General features: G+C 45.4%; 1 protein-coding gene across 10 annotated transcripts in view; it reads left to right on the top strand.

The window, feature by feature from the left end:
* The window catches only part of FGFR2 (fibroblast growth factor receptor 2), a 121,459-nt gene that overhangs the window by 61,219 nt on the left and 47,963 nt on the right, over positions 1-12,277 (top strand). The window lies entirely within an intron of this gene.

Here is a 12,277-nt window from a genome sequence, read left to right as displayed (position 1 = left end):
CATGACTTTCAACCTGCCACCATGAGCCCTTTCTTTTGGTTTGCCCTCCCTAAATGCAGATTGCTGACTTCTGCTACAGACTTAATTCAGTTCACTCTCACGTTTTGCTGTAATGTGACTGTTGGTAATTCCACAAGCCCACACCACCCACTGTGCCTCTGTAAACAAAGTGTCTCCAGCATCATTGCCTGTGTGTGTGTCCCTAGTATCATCTCACATGTGGGTCTCCTTCAACAAAATATCTTTGAAGAGAGAGACCCCATAGATATTGAAATTGCCCAAAAAGCCACTAACAAATAATCCAAAAGCTTGATTAACCACATTGCAAAGATTTGGCTAATGTAAATTTTAGGTTACCTGAAAAGTAAACAAAACTATTTTGATTTTCTGTCAAGTTAAATGGAATTGGATCTGTAAGACACTCTGCCTTAGAAAGCATGGTATAGCCATTACTTTCATTTGCATATAAGCATCCAGGGAAAATAGTGCTTATTTGAAGATTTGAGTGTTGTTCTTCAGAAGCCTTCAGGCAAAATTTGATAGGTCCTTGAATAATGTTGATACTATAGATGTTCATAAAAGAGTGAGTTTTAGAACTCTTTCCCCATGGAGATATTTGTGGCATGTTTCTTAGTGGAAATTACTATGTTCAGATATTTTACAAAACAAACAAAAAGAGAAGTAACACTCAAATATGAGAAGAAAATGGTTAACATTTATTTTGGCATTGATACACTATGAATCCATTGATCAAAGAGCCTATGGCTTGGCATTTACCTGGGTTCTTGTGTATACTGAATGTGACATAAAAATATTTCTATTTAGGGAAAGAGAGTTAGATTTTGGGCTAAACGTTCTAAATACCTAATTTTGAAATTAAGTAATTTATTGTGGGAAAAAATAATTGTGCTATAGCAGTCTTTTGGGATTATAGCTTTGCATAGGTCTACAAATCCTTCATTAGGCTGGGCTGGGGCCATTCCAGGCATCGTGGAGTCAGATCGCAGCCACTCCGGTCTGGGCTCTTGCTTACAGCAAGTTTTAGGTTGAGTTGTTATGTAAAACATTCAAAAGCCCCTCACCCCACCTCCCCTTTGAGCTTTCTGGCAGCTCATCCCTGTGAAGCCCTGAAGTCTCTCTTAGAGTTTAGGGTTGGGATTTGGATTGGGCTGCTGAATAATGGAATTGTGCTGTCTAATGTTAATCCCCTGGCAATCAGTCTTGTTGAAAAGAGCGTATGATTCAGTGGTGTAATGTAGAGAGAGCGTGGAGTGTATGGAGTAATGCAGAGAGAGGCCTGATTATGTCACAAATTTGGGAGATCGCCCAGCTAAACACGGGCCAATAATGACACAATGCTGGTTGGGAATATCCATTAAAGCTCAACTCCAATAATTTTCCAAGCCTTGAACCTTCTTTATAAATAGAAGCCAAAAGTCAGTGGAGTATAAGACATTTTCAGTAAAGATGGAAGTGTGAAATACTCTCATCTCTGCTCAAAACCCTAGTAATTGCTTTGCGAAGCACTAATAAAATAAGAATTGAGTCAGCTAAAGAGGCTCATGTAGACGTACAGGGTTGGCAGTCACTCTGAACGTCTCAGCAAGTGGAAACAAAAAGGATTCAGGCTTAAGCAGTGAATTTCTGGTAGCCCACAGGCCCAAATGTGATACACTGCTGTGTGATACCAGCTTTTCAGCCACCTCTCTGTTTCACAGAAAATCAGAAACCCTATCCCAGTACAAGCGAAGTCCCTTTCTTGCCCACATTCTTTGGGGTTTTATTTTTGTTGCTATGATACATAGATCGTGGTTCAGATATTATGAAGCATCAAGATGGGTGAGATCTTTTTATTGAAATTCTTCCTTGGAAAGGCATTCCCATAAGCACTTTAATGTAAAAGCCGTGTAATTTAAGTGACATTCTTGTGTTCTGGAATTGAACAGCAAGCCATTGTTGTGTGTAAGGGAAATGCTCTCAATTATGGGAGCCCTTTTAGGAGCCTGGCTTGATCCTCATTAAAATTGACACCATGACTTTTCAGCTATTTACTGCAAGGGAAAATTAGTGTGACGCTCCACATTTTGGTAATTGTGGCAATGATAAAATGGGCTCCCCTAAAATAGCTGGCTCCGGGAGGTGGCACATCTTCACCATCGTTCATCATTGAGCGGTACCGGAGCCCTGGATTCTGACTGGGGTCCTGTCACTGTGAAGCTGCAACGTTGGGATGACTCATTTCACTTTCCTTGTGTCCAAAAATGAAGGAACCGGAACTCATGAATGTTAGAACAAAAAAGTGGCTTGTGCCGTGGAGCCAATAGCAGGTTTGTCAGTGGCCATGCCTGGGGCCCCTAGTGAATTGGGACAAATTATTTAGCTTTTCCGAGGCTCTGTTTTATCACCGGTAAAATGGGAATGATGATACTGACTTCATTCCTATGATGGTTGTATTAGGTTTCCTAGGGCACCCCTAACAAATTACTATAAACTAATTGGCTTAAAACAAAAGAAATCTATTCTCTTACAGTTCTGGAGCCTAAAAGTCCAAAATTAAGGTGTTGGCAGGTTCCACGCCCCTCTCCCAGCTTCTGGTAGCTGTCCTTGACTTGTAGAGGCACCACTCCAATCTCTGCCTCCGTCTTCATGCAGTCATGTTCTCACTGTGCGTCTCAAAATCTCCTTCTGTCTTCCTCTTGTGAGGACACCTGTCACTGGATTTAGGGCCCACCATAAATCCAGGATGAGCTAACCTCGATCTTTTTAACTTAATTACCTTTGCAAAGAACTTTTCCTTCAAATAAGGTCACATTCCTAGTTTCCAAGGCTTAGGACGTGGACTTACCTTCTCAAAGGTCATCCTTCAACTCACTACATTGGTTATGAGGCATCAGTTGGCTTAGCAGATGAAAACATCAGATTGGCATGTAGGTGGCCAGCAACAAATACTGGTTTCCTCCCTTCCAAACCAGAGTTCTTTTGAGGGTTAGAACAGATCTTTAATAGCTTTTATTAGTCTCAATCAGAAGTCTTATTAAACAAACAATGCCATTTTGGGGCTGGGCACGGTGTCTCACACCTGTAACCCAGCACTTTGGGAGACCGAGGTGGGCGGATCACCTAGGGTCAGGAGTTAAGAGACCAGCCTGGCCAACATGGTGAAACCTCGTTTCTACTAAAAATACAAAAATTAGCTGGGCATTGTGGTGGGCACCTGTAATCCCAGCTACTCAGGAAGCTGAGGCAGGAGAATTGCTTTAACCCAGGAGTTGGAGGTTGCAGTGAGCCAAGATCATGCCATTGCACTCCAGCCTGGGCAGCAAGAGTGAAACTCCATCTCAAAAAGAAAACGAAAAAAGAAAGCCAGGCGCAGTGGTTCATGCCTGTAATCCCAGCAATTTGGGAGGCCACGGCAGGCAGATCATGAGGTCAGGAGTTCAAGATCAGCCTGACCAACATGGTGAAACCCTGTCTCTGCTAAAAATACAAAAATTACCCGGGCGTGGTGGTGGGTACCTGTAATCCCAGCTACTCAGGAGGCTGAGGCAGGAGAATCCCTTGAACCCGGGAGGCGAAGGTTGCAGTGAGCTGAGATTGTGCCACTGCACACCAGCCTGGGTGACAGAGCGAGACTCCATCTCAAAAAAAAAAAAAAAAAAAAAAAAAAGTCATTTTGGGACCTAGAGAAGTGGCCAGAGGCTGACATTGACATTTGCTGCTGAGGTTTCCACCTTTGATTCATGCTGTCATCAAAGCTGTCCTGAGACTGATTTGGCTGTTGGACTTGCAGGAGAGGGGTGTGGAGTTTGAAGACTTGAAGTTCACGGAGTTGGCCTCTTTACACCCACCCCACCCCGTCCCTCACTTTACAGTGGAGGAAGTTCAGGTTCAGCTGGGATAAGTGATTTGCTAAGTAAGGGCTTGGAGCAGGCATTCTGGAGCTGGGGCCTCCATCTGGGTGTTCTCCACACCTACTTATATGAACGCTCCTTGCTCTCCAAGCCGACTTCTTCATTTGATGTTCACTGTGGCGTGTTTCAGTAGGGACTGCTGCTGTCACCCCACCCTGCTTTGAGCTCTTTGCTGCAGAAGACAGAATGTACAGGAGAAAAATAGGAACTTAAAAGACTAGTAGCTCTTCCTCGCTCATGTAGACGATTTGGCTTTGAATCACGAATTCTTGCTTCTTTTGGGCATTCCAGTTCTGCATTTCCAGAGACCCTCAGGTACGTCAAACTTTTTGTCTGGTATTTGATATTTTGGGGGACAAAGTACAGTGGAGGTGGAAATGGTGCCTCTGATTTTTGCCAAGGCCAGATATGTCTTCTCCCCATTCCTTGTTTTTTTTTTTTTTTTTTAAGAGACAGAGTCTTGCTCTGTTGCCCAGGCTGGAGTGCAGTGGCATGATCTTGGCTCATTGGAACCTCTGCCTCTCAGGTTCAAGTGATTCTCCTGCCTCAGTCTCCTGAATAGTTGGGATTATAGGTGTGTGCCACCATGCCCAGCTAGTTTTTGTAGTTTTTAGTAGGGACGGGGTTTCACCATGTTGGCCGGGCTGGTCTCAAACTCCTAGCCTGGAGTGATCTGCCTGCCTTGGCCTCCCAAAGTGCTAAGATTACAGGTACGAGCCACTGTGCCTGGCCTTCACCAGTTTAACTTTCCAGCAATTTGTTCCCCCTGTCTGTCCCCATTCCCTTGAATGAAAGCTGTAAGCAGCAGGCAGTTGCTATTTGGGGGCCCATCAGAGGCCACATGTCACTTCTGGATGGGTCAGGCGTCACTACCAGCCCCGACTTGCTGGCGGCAGATCAGCATGGCACTGTCAACTAGCCCTTGACATAAATCTGTTGTAACTCAGCTCCAGACATGATGGGACACAGCCCGAAAGCTCACAGGAATCCATACCAGAGCAAAGTCCCCCCTCAGGTGTGTGTTCGAGAATGAAGCGTCTTTTATTGCAAGCACTGACTGATAAGCTCGAATGTGGAGTTGACACCTGGAATGGAGCTTTTGGGAGCTTTTGGCAGCCCGTCCCCAGTGGGAGAAGGAGGAATGGCTGAAGTTGTTGACTGCTTGGGGCAGCCTCTGTCCCAGGAAGACAAAGGCTCCAGTGTGATAGCTGAGCCGGGGCCAGGGGACCGAGGCACGGCGGAGTCCCTCAAACCACAGCTGGAGTGTGAAGTTTGGACTCTCTCCTGGGTTTGGAACAAAGTAGTGGTTAAGTAAATGAAGAAGCGGTGGCCTAGTTAATTAATTAACCGGTCAATTCATTATTGAAGCTGTCAAGATTCAATCATTCCTGCCCACTTGCTCCCGATGGAAGGCTGCGTCTCGGTCTCAGTTTCCATCGCCCTGTGGCTTCTGGATGGAACTTTTGTTTCTGTGTGTGATGAGGAGTGGCTATGGTAGCATCACTTAAATGACGTGATTCTGCATGTCCAGAGACGTTAGGACATTGAAAGCCTGACCATTACCGTTTAGGTTGTCACGCTTGTACCTGTTCCTGGCACAAGGTCTTGGCTCCATAGAGCCCTGTGGGGTTCTGAACTTGAAGGCTCTTGACTTACAGGCTTCCTGGCCAGGCCTCATTTGATTTTCCGTACTCCTGGTTTTGCTGCCAGTGAATTCTTTTCCATTTCTTGCTCTGAGTGTAAGACTTGGTGTCCTACCCTGACACGGGCTCTGCATGCCAGCTCTAGAGTTGCAAAATCTCACCGGAGGGAGGCAGAAAGCCCCTCTATTGAGAAGGGATTGGGGTGGCGTGCCAGGTAATGGGTCACAGCGACGGCCTTTCTAAGTGGGCTTGTTTAGTTGACAGGAGATCACGGAACTGGAGCGGGCTTGAGGAGGAAACACTTTCCTTTTGCCGCTTTTGTGTCCCCAGCAGCCATCTCATCGCGTTCTTGTAAACCATCACTGTTGCAGACAACCCCTAAGGGTCTCTGCTCTGTGCCGGATGCCCTCTCTGGAGGTTCAGGTGGAAACTACATGGAGATGAGTGTCAAGTTCTGTTCCCATCCTTGCTAGCTCTATGGCCTTGGAAAAGGCATGGAACCTCTGAGTCTCAGTTTCCTTGCATGTCAAATGGGGGTGATGACCCACTTTTTCCTTGTAGCACTATGGGGAGGAGGAGGTGGTAGGAGAGGCAGCGCTTTTAAATAATAGTACCATGCAACTGTTAGTCGGTATTGTGCGTCGGTCCCACACTTCCTCTTGCATCTCCAGACAGAGTCACGTACCCTGAGCCCCTCCTGATGAAAGGAGGGGTCAGTCCTGTCCTTTCCTCCAGGATAGAGATTTCAAAACTTCCTTTGGTAGCTACTGTTTAATGAGCTTTTGATTGCTACAAAGCAGCTTTTCATTCCTGTTTCACAACAGGGATCCCGGGGGGCAAAGGCTGGTTAGTGGCAGCTAGATCACTCCGAACGTACTGACTGGCAAATACAGACTCTCCCGCAGAACTGACCCCAGCAGGAAGCCTTTGGGAGCAGGTGGTATTCTGTGGGTGCCAGCTCCCTGGGGTGGGAGCAGGCACACGCCAGCCTGGATGGGGCATGGTAGAACTCTGCAGTGTCAGCTTTTTTGTCACTTTCTCTACAGGCTACCCGTTGTCCTTTGCCCTACCACTGAGGAAGGAAGCCTTATTGACTGCTTTTGGTTCTTGCGGGGGGGCCTGGGTGAGGTGGCTGGAGAGAGGGCTAATATTTGGTCTGGCATTTAATCTTGGCATTTCATTTATGTTGTGGGCAAAGAGGATGTAGACGTGTTAAAATCAAGTTAATATCTTACAGTTTTATGTAAGAGGAGGTTACCTGGAGATTCAGGTGAGGATGGGGCAGAGAGAAAGCTGCTTCTGTCAGAGCTTGGACAAATAAACTTGCCATGAAATGTCAATTTATTGATGGCAGTAAGAGTGTGCAGTAATGTGCTGAAACTTAGCAAGGTTTCTATCAGTGTGTGTTAAATTGAAATCAGAAAATAAGTTTAATAAGTTGCTTATATTTGGAGTTTTATGGTTCTTAACATTGCAAATTCTGAAGCAAGAAATAAGAGTTTCTCTCTAAACTCACTTACTCATATGGCTGTATCAATGGCTGCCTTTATAAATCGAAAGACCTCAGCTGGGAAGTTTTATGAGATGGAGTCTTGTTCTCTTGCTCAGGCTGGAGGGCAGTGGTGTGATCTTGGCCCACTGCAACCTCTGCCTCCTGGGTTCAAGTGATTCTCCTGCCTCAGCCTCCCGGTAGCTGGGACTACAGGCGGACACCATCACACCCGGCTCATTTGTGTGTTTTTAGTAGAGATGGAGTTTCAGCATGTTGCCCAGGCCTCCCAAAGTGCTGGGATTACAGGCATGGGCCACTGCGCCTGGCCTGCCAACTCTTGTTAAGATGTGTGTGTGGAATGCTTTGTGTTCTTCCCCTTTTAAAAGATGTGCCTGTTGGTTTGTTTTCATGGATTTGCTGTCCCTTAGGAGACCCGGCTCTTGTATTCACGGTCTTTGTGCTTGGTTTGTTTTCACCATCAGAGAAGGTAGGATGCTGTAGGGTTCTACCTACAGGTAGGATGTGCTCCCTACTTAGAGAGCAGGTTTGATTTGGAAGGGTGGCGTCAGAGAGCCACTGTGCACCTTTCACTAGAGCTGGTCAAATGTGGGTGTCTGTGGAGAAGAGATGGCCGAGGGTGTCGGTGTTGCTGTAGGGAGGTTGTTCTGTTTCCGGTTCTGAGAAGAGACAGATGAAGCAATGGGAACCTCATTGCTTTCGCTTGGTGGGAGAAAATAGAGCAGAGTTCTCTAGCTAGGATTTTGTGTATTTGCTGGGTTGCAGTGGTTAATTCTCTGTGAAGCACGTGTTGTGCTTATTTAGCCTGTATGTGGTCGAGAGGGTGACAGTCGTCTGAATGAGGCATAAGACTTTGCCCTCATGGAGTTCTTCAGGTCACTTTTGAGGTCAAAGACCGTAAATTGGGATGGAAATTTCTAGATCTTGATGGAACTCCAAGTTTTTCTTTCTTTCTCTCAAAGCCTCTGGATTACAGGATTCTCTCAAACAAGGCTGGCAAGAATTCTGTCCATCCCCAAATAAGTATGCAAATCTAAGGTCAAATGGTGTCCCAGACATATTCCCCACCAGATCAGGGAGATTGTGGTCTTTTGAGAGACAAGCATTGGATATTATTCTAGTAGGATCTTTTGGACATGACGCTCTATTAGAAAAAGGAAGTTCTCATTTTACTGGTTCAGTGTACACTCTGTACTGAAACTGAAAGGTAAAGAACTTAGCCCTTTAAATTTTACATTTTGACCGGGCGTGCTGGCTCACGCCTGAAATCCCGGCCCTTTGAGAGGCTGAGGCAGGTGGATCATTTGAGGTCAGGAGTTCGAGACCAGCCTGGCCAACATGCTAAAACCCCATCTCTACTAAAAAATACAAAAATTAGCCAGGCGTGGTGGTGTGTGCCTGTAATGCTAGCTACTCGGGAGGCCGAGGCAGGAGAATCACTTGAACCTGGGAGGCGGAGGTTGCAGTGAGCCGAGATTGTTCCACTGCACTCCAGCCTGGGTGACAGAGTGAGACTTCTCAAAAACAAACTAACAAAAATTAAAATATTAAAAATTAGCCAGGCATCATGGCGCACGCCGGTAGTCCCAGCTATTCTGGAGGCTGAGGCAGGAGAATTGCTTGTACCCGGGAAGCAGAGGTTGCAGTGAGCTGAGACTGTGCCATTGCACTCCAGCCTGGGCAACAGAGCGAGACTCCATCTCAAAATAAATAAAATAACTTTTACATTTTGTGCTACAGAAACAAAGCCATTCTATATGTGAGACTCTCACCGAGTGTTCATAGGGAGGGACTGGAGCTGGGGCCTGACTTGAAGCTCCCCATCTGGCTTGGACAGGGAGAAAAGCAGTGGCATTTGGATTGAAGGCTTTTGTGATCTGGGTGGTGATTTTGAAGCTTCTCTTTAGGTCATGCTGTACTTAGAAGTATCTAGAACCATGATTATTTTCAGTTTCTGAGTTTCATCTCCAAGAAAACAAATGGGATTTATTGTTCAGCCTCTCATGTTATTCCTGTCAAAGGGCGGCATTTCTTATTTGCTCAGATGGGCTAAAAGCTTTTACTTCTGCTCGAACCACCCTAGGAGCAAAACAAGGCATGTGAGAGATGAGCATGATAGATTTTCTAGACTTCTCTAGAAGAAAGGCTTTTTAGATGGCGAAAGTTGATGAAGCCTGCCGGCATTTTTACAGTGGACATCCCTCCATGTCTGCACATCTCAATCTCCTTCATTCTTACTAGTGGCCAATATGCTCTTCTTTCATGGATATAGTACAATTTGTTTAATCATATGAAACAATATGATTGTTGTGCAGATCTTTTGTTTTCCAGTAAGAAAACACTACAGTGACAAGCTTTGTACATGCTTATTTATTAGGCATCTGTGTGAATATTTTTCTAGGACAGATTTGTAAAGGTTGGTTAACTGGATCGTTTTTGGTAGATTTCAGTCAAACGTTGTAAAGCTAAGGGGCCTTACTTACTTGGAGTGCTTGCTGTCTTTGACGCAGGGCTCCCCTGGGGTTTAGTTTTTAGCTTATTTGCAAATCATTTGAGAGAAGATACACTAATTAGGAGTCCACCCATTATAATAAGAGGGTATACTTCATTCCTGGACATTAAAAAAAAACAAACTTTTCCAGCTCGAAGGAGACATTCTCTTCCCCTGAAGGAAACCCAGCTATGCAGACACCAGCTGATAATCTTGCATTCCTGAAAGATGTTGCACCCCCTATGGTGAGTGGCGGCTGCTGAGGCTCTGATGTGACTCCCAGGCATGAATGCTCTCAGCTGTGTTTACCTCAGCTCCTCGGGAGGGAGCCTGGGAGACTGACGTCTGAGTTTTATATCAGTGTCAAAACCCAAGCACAACCTAGGGAGGGACCTCCTGCCTAGTGTGTGAGCGTCAGGAGACAGAAAAGCTCTCACTGAGTAAACTGGACAAGGTCAATATACCTCGTTGATTGAGAAGGTAAGTTTTCCATGACCCTAGAAATTGATCTTGTTCAACTCTGAGATACTGTCACCTTTGCTATGTCTCCTTTTAAAAAAAATCGTGGTAAAATATACATAACATAAATATACCACTGTAACCATTTTTGAATGTGTAATTCAGTGACATTAAGTACATTCCATTTGTTGTGCAACTGACATCACCATTGTTCATCTCCAGGACTTTTTCATTATCCCAAAACCGTGACTCCTTTTAGCAAAAGGAGACCAATTTTGAACCTAAATTTGGCATAATCACTCTCTGGTTACCAAAGAATCTTCAGTTCTGGTGAAACTTTTTGAAGACAGAGAGCTCAGAGTATCTTAAACACTTAGGGTGTAAATAACACACAGCCCTGCTCCTGTAATTTGCCCAAGAAGACCCAAATTGATACCCAGCTGGTAGAAGCCACTCAACCCGAAGCCAAATAATACAGCCTGGAACATTAATTAGGGAAGGTACTTTGCCTCCACCTGCTTTGGTCTTCCCAGGCCCTGAGCCCAGCCAGCACTTTACTCTCTCCTTCACTTCATCGAGCAAGCACAAAGGCATTAGTGGTGTTTTGCTTCTAGCATTTCACAGGGTGCAGCCTCCATCAGTCACTTTGTGACTTTAGTGCTGGAGGGAGGACACTTCATTTTTACCCAAACAAGTTTGTTCTGCAGACTTCACTGTCTCTGCAGAGAGAGGTGTGTGTTTTAGAGGAAGTGGGAGTCCCAGCCGATTCTGCAAGACTTCCGAGAGTCAGATATCCAGACAGAAGGTGCGGATACCTGGGTGACCAGATAGCAAAGAGGAAAGAATAAAAGGAGCATGCGCCAAGCCTGCGAGGGAGAAAGCAACAAACCAGTGACCTTCTACAAAAATGTGTTAAAAACAAAAAAATAAACAAAAACAGGTGACTGGCTGCCCAGCATCCCAGACCACTCATCTATTCTAGAAGGTGACAAGCCAAGATACGGGCTGTGGGCACCTGGGCTCTTTCTGAAGGTGTAATTTTCCTGGCCATCACAGCCTTCCCTTTTTCTGCTGATCATTTTTAGTTCTGACCTTCCTTTGTGCTGATCTTAAGAAGCTGGAGAAAGCTTCGTGTTTCTGCGAAAACAAAACTCAGAACCCAACGAGATTTAGCCTGTCAGGCTTGAGTGCATTAGGTGGAGTCTTGACAAGGCAATGAACTCATTCTACTAATTGTAATTAGCGCGAGGCCTTTAGCAAGTTCTGGGCTCCTCAGACTTCAGAGGCTTTGATCGGCCTCCTCCTCCTAATAACCATGCCTCATGCTAACTGGTTTAGTGCGTTTTTATGCAACAAAAGCAACCACCGCCTACTCTTTAGAGAAAAGCTAGGCAGGCTTTAGAAAAAGAATTCTCAGTTGTTTTCACTTGTCCTCCAAATCGCAGAATGTTCTTTCCCTTTTCAGCTCTTTGGAGTTGCTAAGAGACTGCCATTTTGGAGGAAGGGTAATTAAATTTTGATTTTAATTTAAAGACAGAGCAGGCAAGGTTATCCACGCTCCTTAAATGAATGGGGGCTTGAGAGCAGAAGACTGGCTGTTTCCAGATCAATACTGGGAACTCCGTGTGATTCGAGTCTCTTGGTGTTGGACTGCCCAAGAGAGGTGGCTTTGAAATGGCTCTTTGTGGCAAGTACTGCCTAACTTTTGGGGAGGAATGCTCAGGAGACCAGTGTGAGCCGGGAAACCAGCCACTCTGTGCTTGATTAATTTATAGGTGTAATTTAAGAGCCTGGTTCTCCTTCTGATCCCCGGGATGCATGTTTACTGAGCCTGTAGACATGAGGCCTCTCGGCTCAGTGGACATTCTTTATGGCCTTTGCTATGTCAGAGCAAAAGCTGTAGATCTCTTATGAGCAAACATATTACTATGTCCAGAGGAGGACTGGCATGTTATAAAATTTCAATGGTCAATTAACAAAGATTTATTCTTTGTCACTCAGGTAGTTTTTTCCTCTCTCTCTCCCTCAATAATTCCCTCTTGGAAGGAAGCAGGCTGTGCTTTCCTGCTGCAGTCTTTAGTTGGGTTATGGTTCCCAGCTACAGAGCAGGGCTTGACAGAGCCCATCCTGATATTGAAATTCTTAGCAGCTGGGCTTTCTGCTTTAGCGGAGTGGACACTTGAAAAAAGGGGGCGAGACCAAGAGTGAGAGAGAGAACGCTGGGAGAGAATGTATTTTTTTAAAGCACTTCAGCCTGTGTTTA

The sequence above is a fragment of the Rhinopithecus roxellana genome, chromosome 11 (assembly GCF_007565055.1).
Source record: "Rhinopithecus roxellana isolate Shanxi Qingling chromosome 11, ASM756505v1, whole genome shotgun sequence".
NCBI classification, from domain to species: Eukaryota; Metazoa; Chordata; class Mammalia; order Primates; family Cercopithecidae; genus Rhinopithecus; species Rhinopithecus roxellana.
Note: the sequence above shows the minus strand (reverse complement) of the source record. Positions and strands in the feature narration are given on the sequence as shown.